We start from the raw sequence: 22751 nt of genomic DNA, 5'->3' as shown, positions 1-22751 counted from the left end.
TGCAAATCCACTTGTCAGTCTATGACAAGGGTACTTGCAAACATTTTCCCAGAGGGCAAAAGGTTTGGTCTATGGTGAGACCGAGGGCTGTTTTGATGCCAGCAGGGTGGAGAGGACCTGTGGCTTGGTGATGTCTACGGGAAGTAAATAATGTAGATCTAATTGTTAAATTGCACAATGTGAAGCCAGAAAACCTGGGATCAACCCCAGCTTCTCCACTTGACCACATTGTGTGATCCTAGGCAATTGTTTTATTTCAATTTCCTCCTTTTTCTTCATTATCACATATGAGGATCTCAAACTACATAACTTCAGGATTTAAGCTGTATAAAACATTCTCCAGTGTTTGATTTAACAAAATATAATGATGTTCATGTATTATAGCAACCCTGCCCACCCAAAGGGTGCCCAGCACAACAGACGTGCCTCATAGTTCACTAATGGCATTGTTGTCAGGGTGGAGGGCAAGCATGAATGTTTCTAAATTCATGTTTGAAATCTATCACTTAAAAAAAAAATCTCAATACACTGACATAATCTGATGTAGTCAATTGAAAAGGCTCTGCATGTTAATGAAATCCACTTTTTACATTTTGAAGAAACTTTATCATATTTTTCCACATTCGCTGCAAGATATCTTTGAAAGTGAAGGTGTTTTGACAGTTAAGTGGTGCAGGACAACCTACTTTCTAGCTTTCTTTAAGTTCAATTAACCTTTAAATAAATGCTTGCTGGATTATTTAACATATTAATGGCCAGATTTAAGATGGCCTTGTGCTGTTCTAACGTCACATTTGCATCATTGTATTGCCGCTAATGTGGCATTGGATGGGGAAAAATGCTGCACCATTTTTACAGAGTGCTGCAATGCTTGCATTGTGCCACTTTGTAACCCCTTGCACCACATTATGCCTGCACCAGGCATGATGTATGCATGGGGGGTGTTCCGGCGCTGGGGGGGGGGGAGTACAAATAGCCTTTTTTAACCCCTGCTAAGTGCAGGTGTTAAACAGAGACTCCCATTGATTCCAGTGGCCCTCCGGGTGCTTTGCAGGTTTAGCGTCATCATTTTTTACGCTTATCTTGCAAAGCTCTGGACTAGCATAAAAAATGATGATGCTAGTCAGCCTAACTACCGCCATGGTGCACCTTATCTTGAACGTGGTGATATTAGGTAGCACTAAGGGGCGCAAGAAAAATGGTGCTGCACTAGGTGCAGTGCCACGTTTCATGAACCTGCCCCTTATTTTACTTGTAGTGATTTGAGTGTACTGACCCTTGTGCTTCTGTTGACTAGCCGGCTGCATGTACGGATCAAGCGTGCCACATGCAGCTCCCAGGCCATACTTCGAGTATTACTCGTCTTTCACATTTTCAGCTAACAAATACCGAAGGCAAGAGGCAATCACAGTGTTCTGTGATTTGGACCGTGAGAGGCTGGTATCCAGCAGTCCTTGACAAGTTGCAGTGGAATATTGCAAACCATGTGTGTCCCTACTGTGGCAAAGATTACCTTTCAAGTGCAAATGCTGCCTTTGCTATCACATTGTTAATGGGCAAGCATTGTCTCATTGAGGAATGCTAAAGCACATGCCATGCACAGTGAACGCCCACACCATGGGGTCTGTGAATTACCATGTTATAAATTACTTGCGACTTCCACCCCTCCTTTGAAGTGTCTCTTAAATCAATAGCATGTTTTCTCTGACTCCGGCTTCCCAGCAGTGCCCTGTCCGGGCTTTCCCTGAGACAAGCACCCACGAAGCTGCAGCCTGGGTAATGACACACGACAGGGACCGAGTCTGGAGGTGCAGAAGCCATTTTAACCTAATGGGAATTGCGTGCCGAACTCTAAGCAATGTTTGCTGAAGCTCAGGTACTAGCATTATGCTGGAAATCATCCCATTTAAAGGTACTGAAAATTATAATGATGACTCGTAGCAAAGAAAATCAGGGCGACCCCCCCAAGTAAAGCCATACCGTAAGCTGACCTGTTTCCAACAAAAATTGAAGCCAAGCCATATGTAGATTAAGACAAAGGCTGTCATACCTGACAGATATTAATTGCCCTTGGGCTGAAAACCCTCTGAAGGTATGGGAGCCTTGGGGAGCGAATACGCCGCAGGGGGACTGTGTTACGCTTCTGGCTGTGTGCACGTATCCAAACTTTAACCTTGTACTGACCTCTGTCTTATACTTTGGTAAATGAACAGTAACGTGAAATTGCTGTTCTAACCGTTGCGAGTACTCCGCATGCCTCTCGCAGACTGACACTGCAAGGCAACCAAAAAACACCCCAACCAAGAACAAGTTCAAGGTTTTTGTAGAATATTTATAATCAAAACATAATATAAAACATAATGAAAAAGAAATAATACATTTTCTCCGATTGTTACATAAATGAAAGAAATTTCGGTGTGACGCAAGTGTTAAAACCAATGACAAAAGGTTACCTTGACTTACAGAAATCTTAAAAGATGAATTACAACCACAACTATCACTTAATCGTTTTACTGCTATGTCCAGCTGTTTTGATCTCTAAAGACGCCAATTGTTTTATTGGAATTTGATGATAAGATGTTGCTCGATCTCTAGACAGTGTTTTTGCCTATATGCACCTTCTTGTGTAGCGGGAGACTCAAGAAACATTGCTCACACTTTAAGCGAAACCTATTTCAAACCACCTCTGGCTCACAGTGTGCCATCATTTTTTACTTATACGCATAATTTTCACCTAATGAGAGATCGTCCATTACAAACCTGCCCTTCACTGAAAAGTTAAAAACAATTCTTCACTTTATTTAATCAATCCCACTTGATAGGTTTTTGGAACCCAATTAGGCATCTTTAATATCTCAGCATGCATGAAATCTTCAGGGGAGCATTCAATTAATGTACATTAAACTTGTTAACCAGCTGTCAATTTGTGCACCTCTTAATCAATACTCGCTAATAGAATTAGTCCTATAGAGCTACTCACAAAGATGAGCATAGGAGAAGCTACGTGCCCTGTGTATGCCTGAAATTACAAGAACACCTACAGTGACAGAGAAACACCATCATTTTTTTCTCTAAATGGAGGTGTAACGCTGATGACTATATCTGATCACTACCGTCTTAAATACAGTATCGACCATTAATCAATAGCATGAAGAGACGTGGGGAGGCAAGCGTTGGTACTCTCTAACTTTGTCAGGGCACTCTCTGCAGTTTGGCCTCTATTCTCAGCATTCTATATGCAATTAATCTCTACCTCTTTTTCTGGTAGAGATGGAGCAGGATTGTGCTTGTCTCAAATTGAGCAGTGCTGTAGTGGTACTACAGTGGATGTGCCCCCTCAGGACTGGAATGCCAGAGACGCCTTCATAGCAGAGGACATACTCTTTTTGATATCTGCTAGGTAATTGTGGATACTGATTGTTTTCACCTGCACCCATTACCGTTTTATAGGCCTAAGTGACCTTGGGCTGGATGCACTAAGGCCCTGATTTATACTTTTTTTGCCCCGCATTACTGTCATTTACTGACGCAAAAGCGGCACAAAATTACAAAATACAATTTCGTAATTTTGCTCCGCTTTTCCGTAAAAAAATGATGGTAAATTGGCGCAAAAACGTATAAATCAGGACCTAAATGTTCTCCCTGTCACAAAGGAATGTCTTTTTTCTGCAGCAGAAACAGTTAATATATTACAGGCACTTTAAGAGTCAGTACATTTTTACTAACTCCTAATCTGTTAGCAACTCCATAAAGAATCACTATTCGGAAGAAGCATATTATGGGAGTTGTTAGAAATTGGGTCTCTAGTTGGCAGAGGTATACACCATTGTCCAAGTAGGGACAACAATCCTGGTCAGGGTAAGTCACAATCCAATCCAAATTATCCTGTGCTCACCCTCTGGGAGCTTGGCACAGAGCAGGCAGGCTTAACTTGGAAGTCAATGTGTAAAGAATTTGTGCAATAACTTATACAGTAGCACAGGGAAAACACCACAAAACGTCCTCCACACCAGTGTAGAAAAATAGCTAATATTTATCTGAATAAAATAAGATACAAATGACAAAACTCCAATATGCACAAGTTGAGAGGTCCTTTTTTAAAGGTTCAAATGAGTCTCACTCCTTAAGAATCAATGGTTGTATCCTTGTAACACACAGTACCTGGGATGTATAAAAAATAATGAAGCACAGGGGCCGCGGGGAAGGAGATGCCTTGAAAAATAAGGTGCTACTTTTGATTTTCTGGTGCGGCACAGACAATGCGTTGTTTCTTTCTATGCTGCAAGGTGAGACGTCGATTTCTAGGAGTGTAGCCTTGGCTCCGCACTACGATGCAGGGATATTTTGATGCCCAGGAACGATGCATTGAAATTCCTTGACACGCTGCTAGAATGAGCAGTTGCTGCATCAGTCTGGTAGGTGACGCAGTGATTTTTACACCACAAGGCTGGGGCTGTGTCGATTTCTGCAGGTGTTGTGTTGATTTTCTAACACACAGGGATTTTCTTCTCTGGGGTGAAGTCTTTGTGGCCCTGAGATTTCAGACCAGGAATCAAGTTCAATCAAAGCCCTTGGAGAGTACTTGTGGAGTCCTTCCAGCAGAGTCAAAGGCCAACAGGCAGAAGGGCAATAAGCAGGGCAGCTGTCCTTCTCAGCAAAGCAGCCCAGATGAGTCCCTTGGGCAGCCAGGCAGAGTGCAGGTGTAGATCCAGAAGTGTCTGATTTGGTGGGGTCAGAGACCCAGTAAATTTACCAAAAACTGCCTTTGAAGTCGTGGAAATGTCAAAAAGTGGTTTTGAAGTGCATAGGTTTCCCTTTCAGCCCAGTCCTGTCTTCCAGGATGCCTGTAGGGGCTGTCAGTCCTATGTATGAGGGCAGGCAACTGGCCTTTGAAGTGTAAGAGAGAGCCCCTCCACCCTTCCTGCCCAGGAAGACCCATTCAGTATGCAGATGAATTCAGGTGTGACTGAGTGTTCTGCAGATATGGCTGTCTGGGTGGGATGCCCAAGGGGAGCTGTCAACCAGCACACAGCAGACGTGGATTGGAGACAGGCTGTAAGGCACAGATGGCAGCAAGTGCAGAGAAATGCCTACTTTCTAAAAGTGGCATTTCTAGAATAGTAATATTAAATCTAACTTCACCTGCAAGCAGGATTTTCTATTACCATTCTGGCAATACTAAACATGACAGGCCCACTCCTTCCAGATCAGAATCTACCACTCAAAAGTATCTGAGAGTAGTCCTAATCGGAAGTCTATGAGAGAAGTAGGCCTCAAAGCTGGGAGAACACATAGTACATGTCCTACCTTTTACCTACATAGCACCTTGCCCTATGGGTTACCTAGGGCCTACCTTAGGGGTGACTTATATGTAGAAGAAGGGAATTTTAAGGCTTGGCAAGTAGTTTTAAATGCCAAGTCGAAGTGGCAGTGAAACTGCACACAGACCTTGCAATGGCAGGCCTGAGACATGGTTAAGGGGCTACTTACGTTGGTGGCACAATCAGTGCTGCAGGCTCACTAGTAGCATTTGATTTACAGGCACTGTGCAATTGGGTAGGAACCACTGTTACCATGTTTAGAGGAGCGAACAAATGCACTTTAGCACTGGTCAGCAGTGGTAAAGTGGTAAGGTGCGAAGAGTCCTAAAATCAGAAAAAAGGAGGGAGGCAGGTAAAAAGTTGGGAATGGCCATCCTAAGGCTGTCAGGTCTAATATGTATATATATACATATTACCTAGTGGCAGTCACCATAACTTTGGTGCCATTTTTGGAATCTTCAAGAAATTTTCAAAACGCATACTTTGCTAAGTTCAGCTTCTGTCTTGAAAGTTTCGGGGTGATCTGTCAAGTGGGGGCTGTGAAAAAGGGGAGTCCCAAAACACAATTTTTCATAGGACCTTTAGACACACCTACAGCCTGAACCACTAAAAGAATTACACCAAATATGACACAAAGCTAGATTCTGTTCTGCAGATCATGAGTTTTGTGATTTGGTGCAAATCCATTCAGTAGTTTTGGAGAAATTTAAGGCTAAAAAATGTAGATGTATAGGGACGCGGATCCTCCCTGGTTCCAACTGTCCCCATGCTGATATCTGATTGGTGGTCAACACTGCAGGAAAGAAGTGTTGGTAACCTGGAAAGAAGTGTTGGTAACCTTCTTGGGACTTGGCTTCAGCCAAGTCCCAGGAAAAAAAGACAAAAAAAAGAAAGAAAAGGGGCCAGGCTAGAGTAACCCTGATCCCCTAGTCCCTGACAGGATGATCAGCAGATGTTTATGAGATTTTTTTTTTTTTTAAACTGAGGTCTCCCTTGATTTTTCTTCATTTTCCCCCAGGTGAGCCAGGTCCTGGGGGAATCGTGGAGGAGGTGGGCACACCGGGCCCCCCTCCTTGGGTTTTAGTAAGCCCTGGGGACCTCCACCTCCCTGGGGAGAATGTGCCATGCCCCATGCTGCCCCAGGGATCACCACCCAACAGGGCAAATCTTTAAAAAAAAATAGGCGTGCCTATGAGACCCCCAAGCCATGGGGATCACCACCACCGGAACTGTTCTTATTATAGGTGGGTTGCACAGCCCCACTCATGGAGCGTCTGATGGTCCTGGGGACCGCCACCCCCCAGGGCCAGCTCCTGCTATGTCCCAGGGTGCCCACCCCGGGGTCGTGGCTGTTTGCTGTGGCTTGGCTGCAGCACTGCAGTTGCAGCAAAGCCACAGCAAACACTTCGGGTTTTGACAATGGGACCTTTAAAGCAGGTCCTGCTGTCAAAATCCAAAGTTTTTTCTCTGTCCCCTTCATGCGTACAGGGGACAAAGATAAAATGCTTTAGCAAGCAGGGAGCTGCTGTCAAAGCAGCTCCATGCTTGCTGAAGAATTGGCACCACAAGGGAAGCCTTAAGGCTTCCCTCACATTGCCAGATAGCCCTTAAGGTTATTTTATTAAAAAAAGAAAAATTAAAGAAAATTGATAAATATATAGAGACCACGGGGTAGCCCTTGAGTGGTCCCTCACGGTCCTAGATGGCCAGTAAAGGGATTTTCTTTTATACAAAAAAAGAAATAAAAAAATAGATAAAAAGGGACTGCAGGGGAGCCCTTGACGGATCCCGCGCAGTCCCAGATATCCCATAAAAGCTAAAATACAAATATAAAAAAAAAAAAAAAAAAAAAAAGCTAAAAAGTCAATAGCTCAATGTGAAGGTGGCAGAGCTTCACACTTACTATTGGGGCTCAAGTCCAGCTGGACTCTTTTTTTTAAAAATAACAAATAGATTTTTAAGTTTACATTTCACACAAATGTCTCATTTTATGTATATCAGACATCAAACCCTAAAAAATTAGATCTTTCTCCCTCACTTTCTTTCTATCTTTTGGTCTCCATTTAAATCAATTCCTCCCACTCACGCATCCACTGAGACACTCCCACACTCACTAAGAGACCCCCTCAAACACTCATGCACCCACTCACAGACACACTCAGACCCTCATGCACTTGCCTACAGCCCTAGCCAGACCCTCATGCACCCACCCACAGATACACTCAGCCATTTATGCACCTACTCACACACCCACTCAGATTATTACACAGCCACTCACAGACCCAGTGACATCCTCATGCACCTACTTACTGACCCATGCACACACTGACACACCCACTAAAACACAGTTTTACGCACTCCCACACACAATCTGACAGCCCTTTTCACCCCCAGACACATCCTCCCACACCCAGAGAGTCAACAGATTACTCCTGTTGTGTGCGGCCAAAGGACAATGTACATCATAGGGTTGGGTGGTTAGGGAGGTTGGCCACAGGGTCCGGCTGCAGGGCAGGTCTTGCAGGCAGCCTCAGCCGCACTTGATGTAGTCCGTGTACGGTGTAAGGTTGGGTGGTTATAGGGACTGGCCACATGGGGTAGCTGCAGGCCAGGCCCTGTGGCCAACCTCTGCCTCGCATGGCTGAATGCCATGTGCAGCATGGGTTGGATTAACATATAGCACTGAAAATTACTAAACGTTAATAGAATCATAGAAATTGAACAAAACAAATCTTACAGGGACATTACAGTTAGAAAATAGAATTTAAAAACAAACATAGAAATTCACTGAAACAACAAGGTTACCTGGACATTATAGTTAGGCTTACATTTTAAACGTAAACATTCTTAGAAATTTGCTTGTTATAGTTATGTTATAGTTATAGTTATCTGAAGTAATTATAAGTCATGCCTTGAGGTGTATAACGTATAACTCGTGCCCTCACCATGCATAGTATTTTTGTCAAAAAGTTTACTGCAAATATGACATTGATTTTATCAATGATGTTATCAGAGATGTCATAAGTGCCATCGTTTGTGGGTAATTACCAGTGCATGGTGAGGGCACGAGTTACTATTTATAGTTATAATTTGTGCATATAATTATAAGTGTAATATATATATATATATATATATATATATATATATATATATATGTACACATACAGTTATATACACACACATACATATACAACACACAGACAAATATGGATTATATATCATTCTATTTATTTATTTAAGGAATTTATCAAGTAGGGTGAGCCTGATTCACAAACGTAAATTGCACTTTTGAGTAGGTTTACACATCATAGTAAGTTTATTACTTTCAATATTCACAAACTCCAAGTTTACACTTACTACAAACATGTAAGTTACATGTCTAAACACCCGTAATAAAGTCATTGACTTAATTTTGTGTTGGTGGACTACGTGTCTCCCTAACCCATTACTGACCCTCCCTAAACCCCTCTTAGTCCTCCTTAATCCCATCCCCTTTAGTGTGAAGTCTGCCCTCCCTGCCATCCACGCTCCTGTATCCCTTCTACATTTACTACTAAAATCTATACTTACATGTGTGGAGACACCACAGTTGGGGAGAAGAGATCTGCACATGTAATTATAGGCAAAACATACACTGTATAGTATATTTTGGAGTATGCTTTGTAGAACTACAAAACATACTAAAAAGTGTAGTTTGTGTATTAGGCCCTCTGTGTTACATTTCCACTGTATCATAGTGCACATTAAGTATGTCACTCAAATTACTCTGAACCTCTGTGGACCAGACTATCATATTTAAGGAAAGAGAGCTCAATAAAAACATCATCTTTTGGTGAACCTTTCTGTAGAGGCATGTCTTTAGAATTATAGTTGGAATACGTAGGTTTTTCCTAATGTTCATGTTTTGACCCTAGCCATGGCCTATTCTTGACAGTGTTTCATTATAGTATGTATTTATAGTTTACTAATAGTGTGTTGCCCATTTGTGAGAACTAGTGTGTCACCAGTATGTAGGGGGCAGCTACACATGCTTGTTTTGTTTAATTATTTTAAAGCAATAACCTGTGATTGTTTGTCAGTTTGCAATAAAAGCATAAAAGTCAATAATGTGTCTTTTGGAATTGTATTGCTTCTCTCGTATTAGCTGGTTTTGTTATTCACCATGTTGGACCTGACCCTTTTTTCAGGGTATTCCCCAAAATATTTCCTTCTTCCTCCTATTTGTTCTGAACTGTTTTTGTTGGCTTTGGGACTCTGGTCACACTGCTGAGCAGTGCTAAAGTTCCAGTGCACTCTGTCTAAATTGGATCAGTAATTGGTTTATCCATAATTAACATATTTAATGTACTAGTCAGTCCATAGTAAAGTGCACTATAGGTGCCCAAGGCCTGTGAATCAAATGCTATTAGTGAGCCTGCAGCACTGATTGTTATACCCACATGACTAGCCCTGTAAACATGTCTCAGACCTGCCTCTGCAGTGTCTGTGTTTGCAGTTTGAAACTGCCATGTCGACCAGGCAAATGTACCCCCTTGCCACATCCATACCTTCCCTGTTATCTATGCATTAGAAGCTCCTAAGGTAAGCCCAAGGCAGCACCATGAGCGGTTTGCAGTGTATTTAAAAGGTAGGACATGTGCTGAGGTGCTTTACATGCCCTGATAGTGAAATACTAACAAAATTTGTTTTTCACTATTGCAAGGCCTATCTCTTCTATAGGTTAATGTAGGGATTGCCTTGAAATATCTTTTAACTGCAATTTCCCATTGGAAGAAGACACATATATGGAGTTTTAGTGTCTCTGAGCTCCCAATTTAAAAATACATCTTGTTGGTTTTTAACCTGTAAGTTTGAAAATGCCACTTTTAGAATATGGGCATTTTTCTTGCTTAACAATTCCTTGCCTCTGCCTGGTTGTGGAATATACATCTGGGTCAGGATGACAGTTGGGCTGTTTCTGAATTCACTCTAGATAGTCACACAGAGGAGCTGAGGTGTGCCTTGCATCCTGATGCATCTTCGTGGGCTAGAGTGGAGGGAGGAGCTGACACTTGCACCTAAATATGGCTATGATTGTCCTTGCACAAAGTAAGTCTCCAACCCCCTGGAGTGTGTCTGGGGCCAGGGCAGGAAAGGCATTGTCTTGTGCACTGCAAATACTTTTCTTTGATGTTTGCCCACCTCTAAAGCAGAAATGAGTGGGGATTACAACTTCAGAACACTCCTGGATCAAGACTCTACCAAGTAGAAGAGCTGAAGAGATGTGAGGAGGAGTTGCCCCTTTGCTGTGTGGGCTTTCCTGGGTTGGGCTGCACTTGCTGCTTCTGCTTTGGAGGACTAAAACTGGACTTTTCTATGTATCCTGCTTGTGAAGTTTCTTCAAGGGCTTGGACTGAACTTGCCTCCTGTTGACACCAGCACCTGGGTTCTCTTGCTGAGGACACTGACTTGCCAAGAGGTGCTCACTCCACTTCCTGGGCCCCTGGGAGTAAAGTCTGGCAGTAAGACAAGAAGGACCAGGCACACTGACTCTGGATGACTCCAGAATGCGTGCTGCTGAATGACCCCACGCCACTGCCTGCACCCTAAGCCACGATCCCTGCTGAAGTGTGATGACCACGACCAACACCCAGGCTCGATGCCGCCGCAGCACCTCTGAAGTCCCAAAATGCCATGAGTTCTGAGTGCCGTGTCACCAACTCCGCTGTGGCACCTGTGGTCCCTTGGTATGACAGCGACACTGCAAAGTCACCTCATCAGGCCTTCACCCACTGGATCCATCGACCGCACCAGATCGTAAGGAACCAATTCCTCACCACCAGCACGGCATCACCTCCACTGCCCCCAAAAGGAACCAACGCCTCACCTCCCCTGCACAGCAGTAAGAAACTGACACCTGACTGCCAAGGCTGCCTCCCCTCCACTGCCTCCGTAAGGAGCCAATGCCTCACCTCCCCTGTGTAGCAATTATGATTTAACGTCTCACCTCCTCTGTAGCAGTACAAAACTGGCGCAGCACTGGCTCCAGCAACGCCTCACCTCCCCAACTCTGTGCCACATCTTTGACTCTGCCTCGTTTCTAAGGTACTGTACTTGGGGTTTGTGTGACTCCATGACCTGTGCCGCAGTCCCTTGCGAGTGGCGTCGGACTGTTTGGAATAACTCCATCACACGCCGTGATATCACTAGTTGGAGCTATGGTGTTGCTAGGTGCTTTTATTGGTATTTAACCTTTTAAAAATTATATCTTTGCTTGTGTATGTGGGATTTTTGTCCTTTTGGTCTTGTTTTACTTGGGTAAATATTGGCTTTTTTCTGACTTTGTGTGGTTGTCATTTGTAGTGATTTTCACTGTGTTACTGTGTGTGGGTACAATTACTGAACATTGCCTCTGAGATAAGCCTGACTGCTTATGTCAAGCTACCAAGGGGGTGAGCAGGAGTTATCTTAGGATTGTGACTCCTTTACCCGGGCTAGAGTGAGGGGCCCTACTTGGAGAAGGTGTAAACTGATTGCCACCTAGAGACTTCATTTCTAACACACCTTAAATGTTTTTGCTTTGATCCTTGTATGTTTGATATCAGTTCTTTTTTTCTGCTTTGATTTCTCCTGTATTTCCCATTTGTTTTTTTGATTTTCTCTTTCATTTCCTTTTAGTCCAGTCGGGTACGCTTTGGAGTCCCTTTTCTCTCCCACTTACTTTCTTGCATGACTCTTCTTGCATGCGTGAGGAACGTCATTTTCAAACTCCTGCATCTCAAAGTGAAAAATTCTTCATGGTAAGCTAATGCTTACTATGTAAGTCAAGCACCTGCCCTACATTGTCAAGGAGTTCACTGGCCCAGACTGGGAACCAAAAGAAGCTGTAAAGAAATGTTCAAATGAACCTAGACACCTCCCTGTCTCTTTCTTACAAGTGTCTTTCTCTTTCATTAAATTTCTCTCTTTCCTTTGTTTTTTGGCTACTGTGCCTGCTGTCATGAGCCCTAGGAAGCTGGAAACACAGTCAGGGGTGCTGGACCTTCAAAAACTAGCCTTCAGTGGTTACGGCTCCCCCCCCCCCAGGGAAAAACTCAGTAGAATATATAGCCAATCCGGTCCTTTAATTATATACTAACTCAAGCCACGAGGCATACAAACATAAAACACACCAGAAGTGCGGCATTTCATTCCTCCAGTATTTCAACAACCACAATAGTTCACATTTATTGCACACAAGAACATTTAAGCTAAAAAAAAAAATAACACAATCAAATCATTTAAAATCACTTAGGGCATGGTTCACAAAGGTAAATTTACACTTTTGAGAAAAAAGGTAAACATGAAGTGATCATTCCATCATGTGTTGTAGAAATGTGATCTAAAAGATTATTACAACTAAGATTAATAGGCTAAATTGTAGCTATTTACAAATAACACAAACTCCTTACCCTACCAATAACAACGCTGATCACTGTTGCAGCATGCAATGAAATTGCTGCCTGTTACCTTTTTCACCAGGGTAGTTACCATCACCATATAAATAATCACGACTATCGGACAGCGACCCAACTACAAAGCCGACTACTTCACATTTGGTATTAGACAGCGCTCTAAAAGAGATTGAAAGGTGGAAAGTCATGAAATATTAGGCAACTGAAAAAATGCTAAATAAAAAATTTAAAAATTAATAATACACCTGTGGTCTAAGTCTAGTTCACTATATAGTCAAATTAATTCACCACTTTATAAAAGAGTAATTATAAAAGGTCCTCAGATATCCTTGAGTCACCCAAGTGGAGTTTTGTAAACATTCTTGATTTGTCAACAAAAGTTAACATTTCCTTTACTGGTTGGCACGCTCACTGACCCGTTGGAATAGAAGACCCTTTTTGCCTTCACTGTATTAAACTTTGTTATAATGACCATCCTTGAATTTGAACAACTATCCATGTAATCGGTTTTATGTATGTGTGACTGCTCTCTGTGTTCAGATATTGGCATTCTGGTGTTCTGATGTAGGTATTTTTTCAGGGATATTCCTTAAGTGGAAATGTTTTATTGCCAGGGTTTTTTGAGTCTTAGACTGCAAATGTGAAGACAGTTTGCAGTGCCATCTCCTGTATCAGGTTATGATATGCTCAGGATGAGGGTGTTGCTTATACAACTTCTAACACAAAGAGATGTTTGTAGTAAATGTATTATGGATTTCACTGACCAGGTTGTGTGCAGTGTGGCAAACAGTTAAAAAAGCCAGATTATTAGAGTATACTGTTACAATAATTTAAAGGTGACCTACCTCAAGCTGGTTACCACATACACTGTGATCAATACCAACACAGCTGCAGCCGATAGACTGTTGCAAATAACTTTTACTCATATTATATTTAGGATTTAACCTATTTGCCCATAGGTAGAGTTTTAGGTTAGTGATTTTTGGCTAACTTATTTTTGTTCACAAAATTACCTGTGTTCACAAACTTGGTATAAACATCTGCATCCTAATCTGTCACATGACATACATATGCCCTTATGCAAGCGTGAATTATTTAACTGCATCACTTCCTAACAGGTAGGGGCAGGGTTACTAACATTGGATGCAGAACAATGCAGCAAGACAACTTGTGTGCTGCTTCAAATAAAGAGGACAGGAATGCACCATTTCTACTAAAATACGCACATTTCTGCTCTTTCCCTCTGCGAATGGATACAGAGAACAAAAACACTCCACTGAGGTTATTTTCTCTTTCCGTGTGTGCTGCAGAAGATAAATAAATATATTTCTCTTTATTAAATCTCCCCTGGCAGGCATAGCATTTTGAAGCATTGCCATATTTACTATTGTTAATAAATCTGGAAATACGCCATGGGTAAATGTGTTGGAACACCCAAGCTCCACCCATGAAACACCTTTCCAGGGCAGAGCAATGGCAGGAGCAACTTGCACTTCCTTGTGTTACTCCAGATTTACTATACTATGCAGATCCATGCAAGGTGACTCTGCATGGCATAGTTAATCTCACTCAAAGTCACGGGTTTGCCCTTGTGTCACCTTGAGAGGACAAGTAAATCTGAGCCATAATGTTCTTGGAATATTTCCTACATGAGCAGTACCTGGAGCATATCATGACTAGTTTACTGCCTTACAGCACAGCCAAGTGCATGTTTTTATGGTCTGAGTAGTTAAACGTTCATAGAAATATTTCACAATTTCTCTTAGATAATGCATACAAAATGCAGACAGCACAAGTTCGAAACATTGAACAGGGATTGCTTTGTTCTGTTTCGGACTTATGCTATTTCAAATTCATTAAATTTGTTGGTTATATGTAAGAAAATTAGACCTTGCTTCCCTCGGTGCTGAAAGAGCACCCTTCTTCATAATACAGCCCATTGTTTTGGCCTGAAATATACAAAGAAATGACACACCACAAGGATTTAAAAAATGACAAAGACTATCGAATATTGAAATATACACTATGAGAGGGAGATTAGCCAAAACAAGGGCATTAACCAATGTTTTGGGAAAACCTTGCCTGAATTATAGCCTTTCGTCATAATCTTTCATCATAATCTTGCGTGACATTAAAGGTCTATTCTTTCGATTTTTGATAGTTACAGGGTCAACTAATATATGTGAGGTCGAGCAAAATCTCGAGCAAAGCCCACAATAGCAGACTATGGCTACATCTTATGTCACATAAAGCAGTATACACTCATTTTTCAGAAAATGTTACTAGTCATTATCTCTTTTTCAAAGGACAGGCAAATACATAGCCTGGATCTACAACACAAGAACAATGGTGTGCTGTAGATTTTTGACAAAACATGGGAAAAAAACATGGGTGGAAAAATATAGCTGTTCTTTTATTTGAAAAATTAAATCTGTTCCAGTGGATCCCTTGCTTATTTTGGTATTTTCAACTTCAGGTGTTGGGTCTCTGCCTTTGCCCTCTTCCTGCTGTGCATGAATTGCAGACAATAAAAGCGTGGGGTAAGAAAAGTATCTTGGCTTTCCTCAACTACTAACAGAGAACACCTGACATATATTGTGGAGCAAATTCTCGCAATTCACTCATGAACTATGTACAGGTTTTTACAGGTGTCCTCCCACTTTTTGCCCCAATCTGGACTATTAGCTGCTGGCTTTTCAACTCGGAGAGTGCACTGAGGTGTGTCGTCCAGATCTCAGTTGTAGTTTTAGTCCCTTTAGAAGCGTTTTGTTATATTGGGTGTCCCCAGTTGGTAAGTAATTATGTTCTTATAGGTCCCTAGTATATAGTATCAGGGGCACCCAGGGCATTTAAAGCAGAGTGCCCCCACAGGCCTGCAGCACTGTTAGTGCCACCCTGTGTGTGATGAAGTGAAAACATGGCCTCAGCCTCCTACTGTGGACTGAAAAGGCAGTGTCACACTGCCAATTGAACTTATTATCATTAATGGAAAAGCCAACCTATCCCTTAACTATATATATATATATATATATATATATATATGCAATTTCACCTATGGAAGGGCTATAGAGCCCTATGGCAAGCATCTGTATTTTGTTAAGTAGGACATATATTTTTAATATGTCCTAGCAACAACACTTTCAAATTGCCATTTTGTTGTGGATAAAGTTAGTATCCCCATTGACTAACACAGGATACTCGGTTGGCATCCCAACCTGACTGACTCCTAAATTGGACTATCTAACTGTGTCATGCAAGGTATCAAAGTCATTGTGGCATTAAATGTGACTTGATTTTTGACTCAACATTTATGTCACTTTTAAAATTAAGCAACTTTTAGAATGTTGCCACGCTGCACCCCAGCTAGTCCAGTGGCCTCACAAAGGCCCTGGCACACAGACAGTTTTCTGACCACTGGGGGAGAGGTATGAACAACTCCCAGGATCAAGAACAAAAGCAGTAGCCGCAGAGTGAAGTGTGACCTCTTCCAACAGGATGGCCACTCGGGTGTTAACCCAAAAGAAAAACTTCAAAGGGGAGGCTGACCTTTGAAGGGCAAATGTTGATAACACTCCTGAGCTGGCTGCCTTTTCATCATGTAGACAGCTTGAAGACAGGGAAAGAGAGTGGAAACATAGTATCAGAACCGTTCTTTTCTCTGGGTGTGTAGTCCTTAGGTAGTCACACCTCTGGGATGGATTACTATGCTCCTGTTAACAGAAATGGGTTATGCCATCTTAGGAAGAGAAAGAATGTTGCACTGTGCTATAGCCAGAGGCCACAGTAGACAAGACAGGAACTTCACCACCCACGAGGATGGAACACACTAGCCCACTGGCTAGTGAGTGCATTGTCCCCTCAGGGCTTTTTCCTGGGATAGATATGGCATCCCTCACACCCTAGCCTTCCGTACACTATGGATCTGGAGAGAGGATGGAAAGAAGATCATCTTACAGCATTTGGAAGAGCACAAAGAGAGGCAGCAATGTTGGCACTGCTTCACCTGCTGCACTTTGGGCTAGTAGAGTTTAGACCTGTGTGCCAAGGACTCACCCGGAATTAACCCTTGTGAACTGCACAGCAGCAGGAGCATCCTTGAGCATCCTTTGTCTGCATCCTTCAGCATCAGGACTACTCCATTGTCCTCTACAGCGGTTACTCTGTAAAGTTTGGATTTTGCGTGAAAGACACTTTTGTGGCCAGGTAACTGTCCACAGTATCATTACTGGTCTCCTAGACCTCTGTCCTGTTAGAACTGGTCACCCAACTTGGGTAACAGTTGCTGGACTAACTCATCCAAAATTTTCAAAAGTTTCCAAAGTTTTTGCTGACGAATTATTGTTTGCGGTTGATATAAAAGTTATTTAATGCTTTAGAAATTTCTGTCTATGGAACCCTCTTGTGGACTGTGATGCTGAAGTACTTTAAAAATTCATTAAAATGTGCTCTGTTTTTAGAAGTTGTTTTTATGTCTCTTTCGTTCTGTGCGACTTTCTTATTCTGTTGTTTAGTGCTGTTAAAGGCTTTACACATTATTGCTATGCAAAGCCTTAATGCTTGCAGCCACAGCTATCCAGGGTTGAGGTTAAGGTTAAGTAAATGTATCTGACTTGACCTAAGATGGTATTTGTCAGTATACTGCACCATACGTCCCCACAGCCAAATCACAGAGTTCACCCAAATCCTCACAAACAATTGAAAGGTTTCTCTGAAGTATAACATAGGCATAGCCAATTGTTCTACTCAGAGACATATTTTAAAAGAAAAATGTGCCCAAAATAAAATTAAAAATAGAGACTAATAACAAAAGAATCAACATTCTAGGCATTATTAGTCTTTCAATATGCTAATCTGAAACTGCGAGAAGGCTCAGAGCCTTCCACCAGGGATGTACTTGTAACTTCCTAGGCTAGTATGCATGATCAATATATCTATGATCTTTGCTTATATTAAGACATCTCTCAATAAGATTGTGTTGAAACCCCATGGTAGCATCCATTGTGGTCAGCCTAAAAACACAATTTTCAGGTTGTCAACAGTACAACTGAAAAAATATTTTTTTATACCAGGCAGGAACTCATCAAATGATTCCTGACAGGTGTAAATTATATCAGTTTCACACATTTTTCAGTGTTAGAAGTAAGGCCTTTGGTTGGCAGTCAGTTTATCCCCTGTCCAAGCAAGGACCCTCACTCTAGTCAGGGCAAATGAGAAACGCACTTGGGTAACCCCCACTCAGCCCCTTGGTAGCTTGGCACCAGCAGGCAGGCTTAACTCAGAAGCAATGTGTAAATTATTTGTACCAACAAACACAGTAATACAGTGAAAACACTACAAAATGGACACCACACCAGTTTGGAAAAATAGGTAATATTTATCTAAATCAAACAAAACCAATATGAAAAAAAACCCTAACATACACAAGTTAAAATATAAATTTTTGAAAGGAATAAGAATCTTACTTCATAGAAAACAATGGAAACAATGATTTTGCACAAAGTACCAGGTAAGCGTAAAAACTAAAGCAGCACGGGGGAGAGTGCGTCGGAAAGGGCAGCGATGAGTCAATTCCTTCTCCACAAGGGAGGACGTGTGTCGTTTCTTCTCTGGTCAGCGATGCATAATTTTTCTCCCTTGATTTCCGGACAGGGCCCTTCGGATCCACGCAGAGGTGGGTTGACTTTGAAACCCAGCGACGATGCATGGAAAATCCTGTTGCATAATGTTAGAAAACCACGCTGTGTGGGGTTTGTGCCGTTATCAGCAGCCGCAAGCGGGTTTTGCGTGTTGTTTCTCCAGCCGCGATGCATCGGTCTCCCAGCCTCGATGCAGGTAGAGCATCGATTTTAGCCATGAAGCCGGCTGCACATCGTTTATCAGCCGCGTTGCAGATGGTGCATCAAAAATTTCCCAATATGTCGTTCTATGCATGAATTTTCAGCTCTTCTCTGCCAACTTCACCTCTCAAGGGCCCAGGGACTGAATAGGACACCACTTGGCAGGGCAGGTGTCTCAGCAGAGAGTCCAGATGTTAGCAGTGGAAGTCGTTGATGGCCCTGAGACTTTAAAACAGGAGGCAAGCTCAGTTCAAGCTCTCGGAGATTCTTCACAACCATGAATATGCCACACAGTCCAGTCTTTGTCCCTTTTCACAGGCAGAAGTAGCAACTGCAGGATAGCCCAACAAAGCACAGTCATAGGGAGGGGCAACACTCCTCAGCTCTTCTCCTTGGCAGAGATTCCTCTTGGTTCAAGAAGTGATCTAATTATCAGGGGTTTTGGGTCCAAAACGTATATCTGTTTCTACTTTTGAAGTAAGCATCCATGAAAGGAAAGTCTGTTGTTCACAAGATCCTTCCTAGGCCAGGCTCCAGACACAAACCGGGGGGGTGGACATTGCATTGTGAGAGGGAAGCACAGCCCTTTCAGGTGTAAGTGACCACTCCTCCCTCTACTCTAGCACGGATGGCTCATCAGTATATGCAGGCTACACCCCAATTGCCTTTGTCTCACTATCTACAGGGGATTCACAAACAGCCCAACTGTCAAACTGAACCAGAAAGGCAATCCACAAACAGGCTGAGCCACAGAATGGTTTAAGCAAGAAAATGCCTGCTTTATAAAAGTGGCATTTTCAAACTAACAATATAAAAACCAACTTCACTACAATATGTATTTTTAAATTGTGAGTTCAGAGGCCCCAAACTCCATATTTCTATCTGCTTTCAAAGGGAATCTGCACTTTAAAGGTATTTAAGGGCAGCCCTCATGGTAACTTATGAGAGAGATAGGTCTTGCAACAGCGACAACTGAATTTAGCAGCATTTCACTGATAGGACATGTAACACACATTAGTATATGTCCTACCTTTAACACACACTGCACCCTGCCTATGAGGCTATCTAGGGGCTACCTTAGGGGTCCCTTTCATGTATAAAAAGGGAAGGTTTAGGCCTGGCAAGTGAGTACACTTGTCAAGTCAAATTGCCAGTTTAAAGCTGCACACACAGACACTGAAGTGGCAGGTCTGAATCATGTTTACAGTGCTGCTCATGTGGGTGGCACAACCAGCGCTGCAGGCCCACTAATAGCCAGTGATTTACAAGCCCTGGGCACCTCTTTTGCACTTTTTCTAGGGACTTACTAGTAAATAAAATATGCCAATCATGGATAAGCCAATTACACATACATTTTAAACAGGAGCACTTGCACTTTAGCACTTATTAGCAGTGGTAAAGTGCCTAGAGTATCAAAAACAGCAAACATCAACAACCTGGGAAGCAGAGGCAAAACGTTAGGGGAGATAACGCCAAGGATGCCAAGTCTAACACCCAGCCACATACCTGTGTGTAGTAAATTCATGGCACAATTGTTGTGGCTTGTTATCTAAGCAGTTATTCTGGCTGCTGAGCAGCACAAATGACGAATTAAGTCAAAGACAAAACAACAACTATGAAATTTACTAATGACCAGATCAGATAGTGTGACAGCTCTATGCATTGCAAAAGCACTGGGACTGCCCACCACGAGATAACAAAAAAACCCATTGGCTGGTAAGTAACAAAATACTATTTCACTTCTAAGAACAAATTGGCCTGCACAGAAGCCCATTGAAGAGATTAAAATTGTGCAACTGAGAAACATAAATAATTTGCATTCTTATTCTGAATTTTACTACATCATTTTGAAACACCTCACACTTGCAATAGGCGGCCACCCTTAGAAACTTGATCTGGAATTTCAGGAGTGTCTTCAAGCTGGTAAGAAGGCTATTAAAAAGATCAGTAGTATAATACGTTCCAATAATGTTGCAAATAATGATCACATAATTCAATAGACAGTTACTTTTCCTATTTGTCAAACATGTATTCTTTCTTTTATCAGCAAAAATGTATTCTCTCTAGACGTATTTTTATTAAGGAAGCAAACTTTTCTGTGACTTACCTCTTTATTACCAGAACAGGACTGTTCCGCTTCGTTCCTAAAACATGTTACCGTTGGGTTACCATGATCTGAGAGTGATGGTGAAGCTTCAGAATGAAAGCCACTAAACATTATCACCAGCTGTGCCAGTGCAGAGTTTGGAAGAACTCTCAAGGTAAACTTACTTAAATTAAATACCGTGGGTGAAGATCCCTCAAAAGTATGTTGTGCTGTAAAGCGTCCTGGGAAAAATGTTTTATGTGAGACCAGATCCCTAAAGACGAACATTGTGAGCTTGTAAATTTGCCAGAGTGCAAGATTTCACAAGTTTACAAAACTTAGAAAAAACTTAATTTTGTTCACATTAATTTTAAAGTCTCTCTCAACAACTGTGTCCACCCCTCTTACAGGCCAGCATCTAAAGTCCTTTTTCTACTTGTTTACTAAACGTTTGTGATTATTCGTCTTTATAGCTGCACTACCTGAAAGATTTCGTCGTAGATGCCAAAGACTCGTGAGAAAGCAGCTTCTTCAAAATGGGTCCTTACTATTAATCACAGTAGCGCAAACTACAAAAGCGGGAAGTAGCACAAAGCCACATCCATAGTTCCTGCTATCCATCCTGTGTAGCCCCACCTCATGTTCCTCAGTGCTGCTTCAGCACTTGGAGGCAATTAACTGCAGTTTCAGCAAAAAAAAAAAAAAACATGAATATATAGAAACCTTCGCTGTCAATTGGTTTGGCATGCTGTTTGCAAGTTTCATATAACATCGATGACACTGTTCTCTTTTACGGTATATAGGCCTGTCACAAGTGACCTACTAATTAGTGTGACATTTATTGCCCTTGATAAAATGTGACTCCACCGAGCATGAATTAATCAGGTGTAATAAATAACAATAAATTATGGGTTGTTGAGCATTAAGGTGGGTTTTAGTACTTAGCACATCAAAATCTCTATGCTCCAGTAAATACGGTGCATTTGTACCCAGATAATATCGGCAGATTTGACCTGCTAATATTCATGTAACAGCGATTACAACACATATTTCCATAAACTTTGCAGGCTGCAATGGGCCATTGTTTTTAGAACTTACTTACTGAAGGCACACTTGGACGATCCAGAGGGTGCAAGACTAATGAGATGGAACAGATAGCAAGGTTCTTTGTCATAAAACCACACCCCGTCGTTATTGAAGTTCTGTAGAATTTCTCCTATATTTTCCCTGGCTTGGAGCAGGATATAGGAAAGAAAGCTGGAAAGGGAATGAACCATGCAGAAGAATGTAAGGTATTTCATAGAAATAGAAGCCTCCGGCACTGAAAGAAATCCTAGCATTCTGATTGCATTTTAGAATTTGAGCTGTCCTGTATTTAACAAATGAAATAAAAAATGAGGTGAGTGCAAAAACCCTGCTCTTGTTTCAAGTGTAATCTCAACCATCCGGCAATGCATTTTTTTTTATAAAGACGCTGTTTTTACCCCACTTCATGCTGTGTCATATTGTTATAAAGCATCTTGTGAGTTATTGCCTCCAACCGATGAGCCTCCATTGTCAAGTTATGTTTCAGGGCCACATAATGAATGGCGTTACAATAGCTCTCAAACCCAGACAGACGTCATCAAACAAAATAACATGCTAAAATGCCTATAGTTACTGATTGTTAGAGGTACAGGACTGGGAAAAGACCATTGTTATTTCTTTACGGTGAATAGTCTCTTAAAAGGCCCACAGCAGCACATCCCCACCTGATTACTCTGAAGCACGCGGCCATAGGGGCATTACGATGCTTTCTGCCAGCTCAAGGCTTTTAGAATCTATACAATTTTGCCAAAATCAGGCTCAGGAATCCACTGAATCCCCAATACAGTATAATAAATGTGAAAGAAACACAACACTTTGAATGGGCCACTGGAAAGAATCCCTGATGTACATTTATCCCTACCCCAGAGCATGACGCTAGAATTAGGGGGTCACGATGGAAGGTACTATGATTACTCCTCAAATGGCACTGCTATTGTACCTACAATAGATCCCACTTTCATCAAAGACATTGCACATTGTGGATTGC

At 42.0% G+C, this 22751-nt stretch overlaps 1 long non-coding RNA gene across 3 annotated transcripts in view; it reads right to left on the bottom strand.

Moving 5' to 3' along the window:
* The window catches only part of LOC138285080 (uncharacterized), a 134309-nt gene that overhangs the window by 71577 nt on the left and 39981 nt on the right, over positions 1–22751 (bottom strand). For 2 of the 3 annotated variants that reach the window (XR_011201513.1, XR_011201515.1), the window contains exon 2: positions 12810–12913. The exons of the other annotated variant lie outside the window; for it this stretch is intronic. This is a non-coding gene — a long non-coding RNA (uncharacterized lncRNA). The remainder of the gene's footprint in view (positions 1–12809; positions 12914–22751) is intronic. 3 annotated transcript variants of the gene reach the window in all.

The sequence above is a fragment of the Pleurodeles waltl genome, chromosome 3_1 (genome assembly GCF_031143425.1).
Source record: "Pleurodeles waltl isolate 20211129_DDA chromosome 3_1, aPleWal1.hap1.20221129, whole genome shotgun sequence".
NCBI classification, from domain to species: Eukaryota; Metazoa; Chordata; class Amphibia; order Caudata; family Salamandridae; genus Pleurodeles; species Pleurodeles waltl.
The sequence above is the reverse complement of the archived record's forward strand: the minus strand, read 5'-3'. Positions and strand labels throughout refer to the sequence as shown.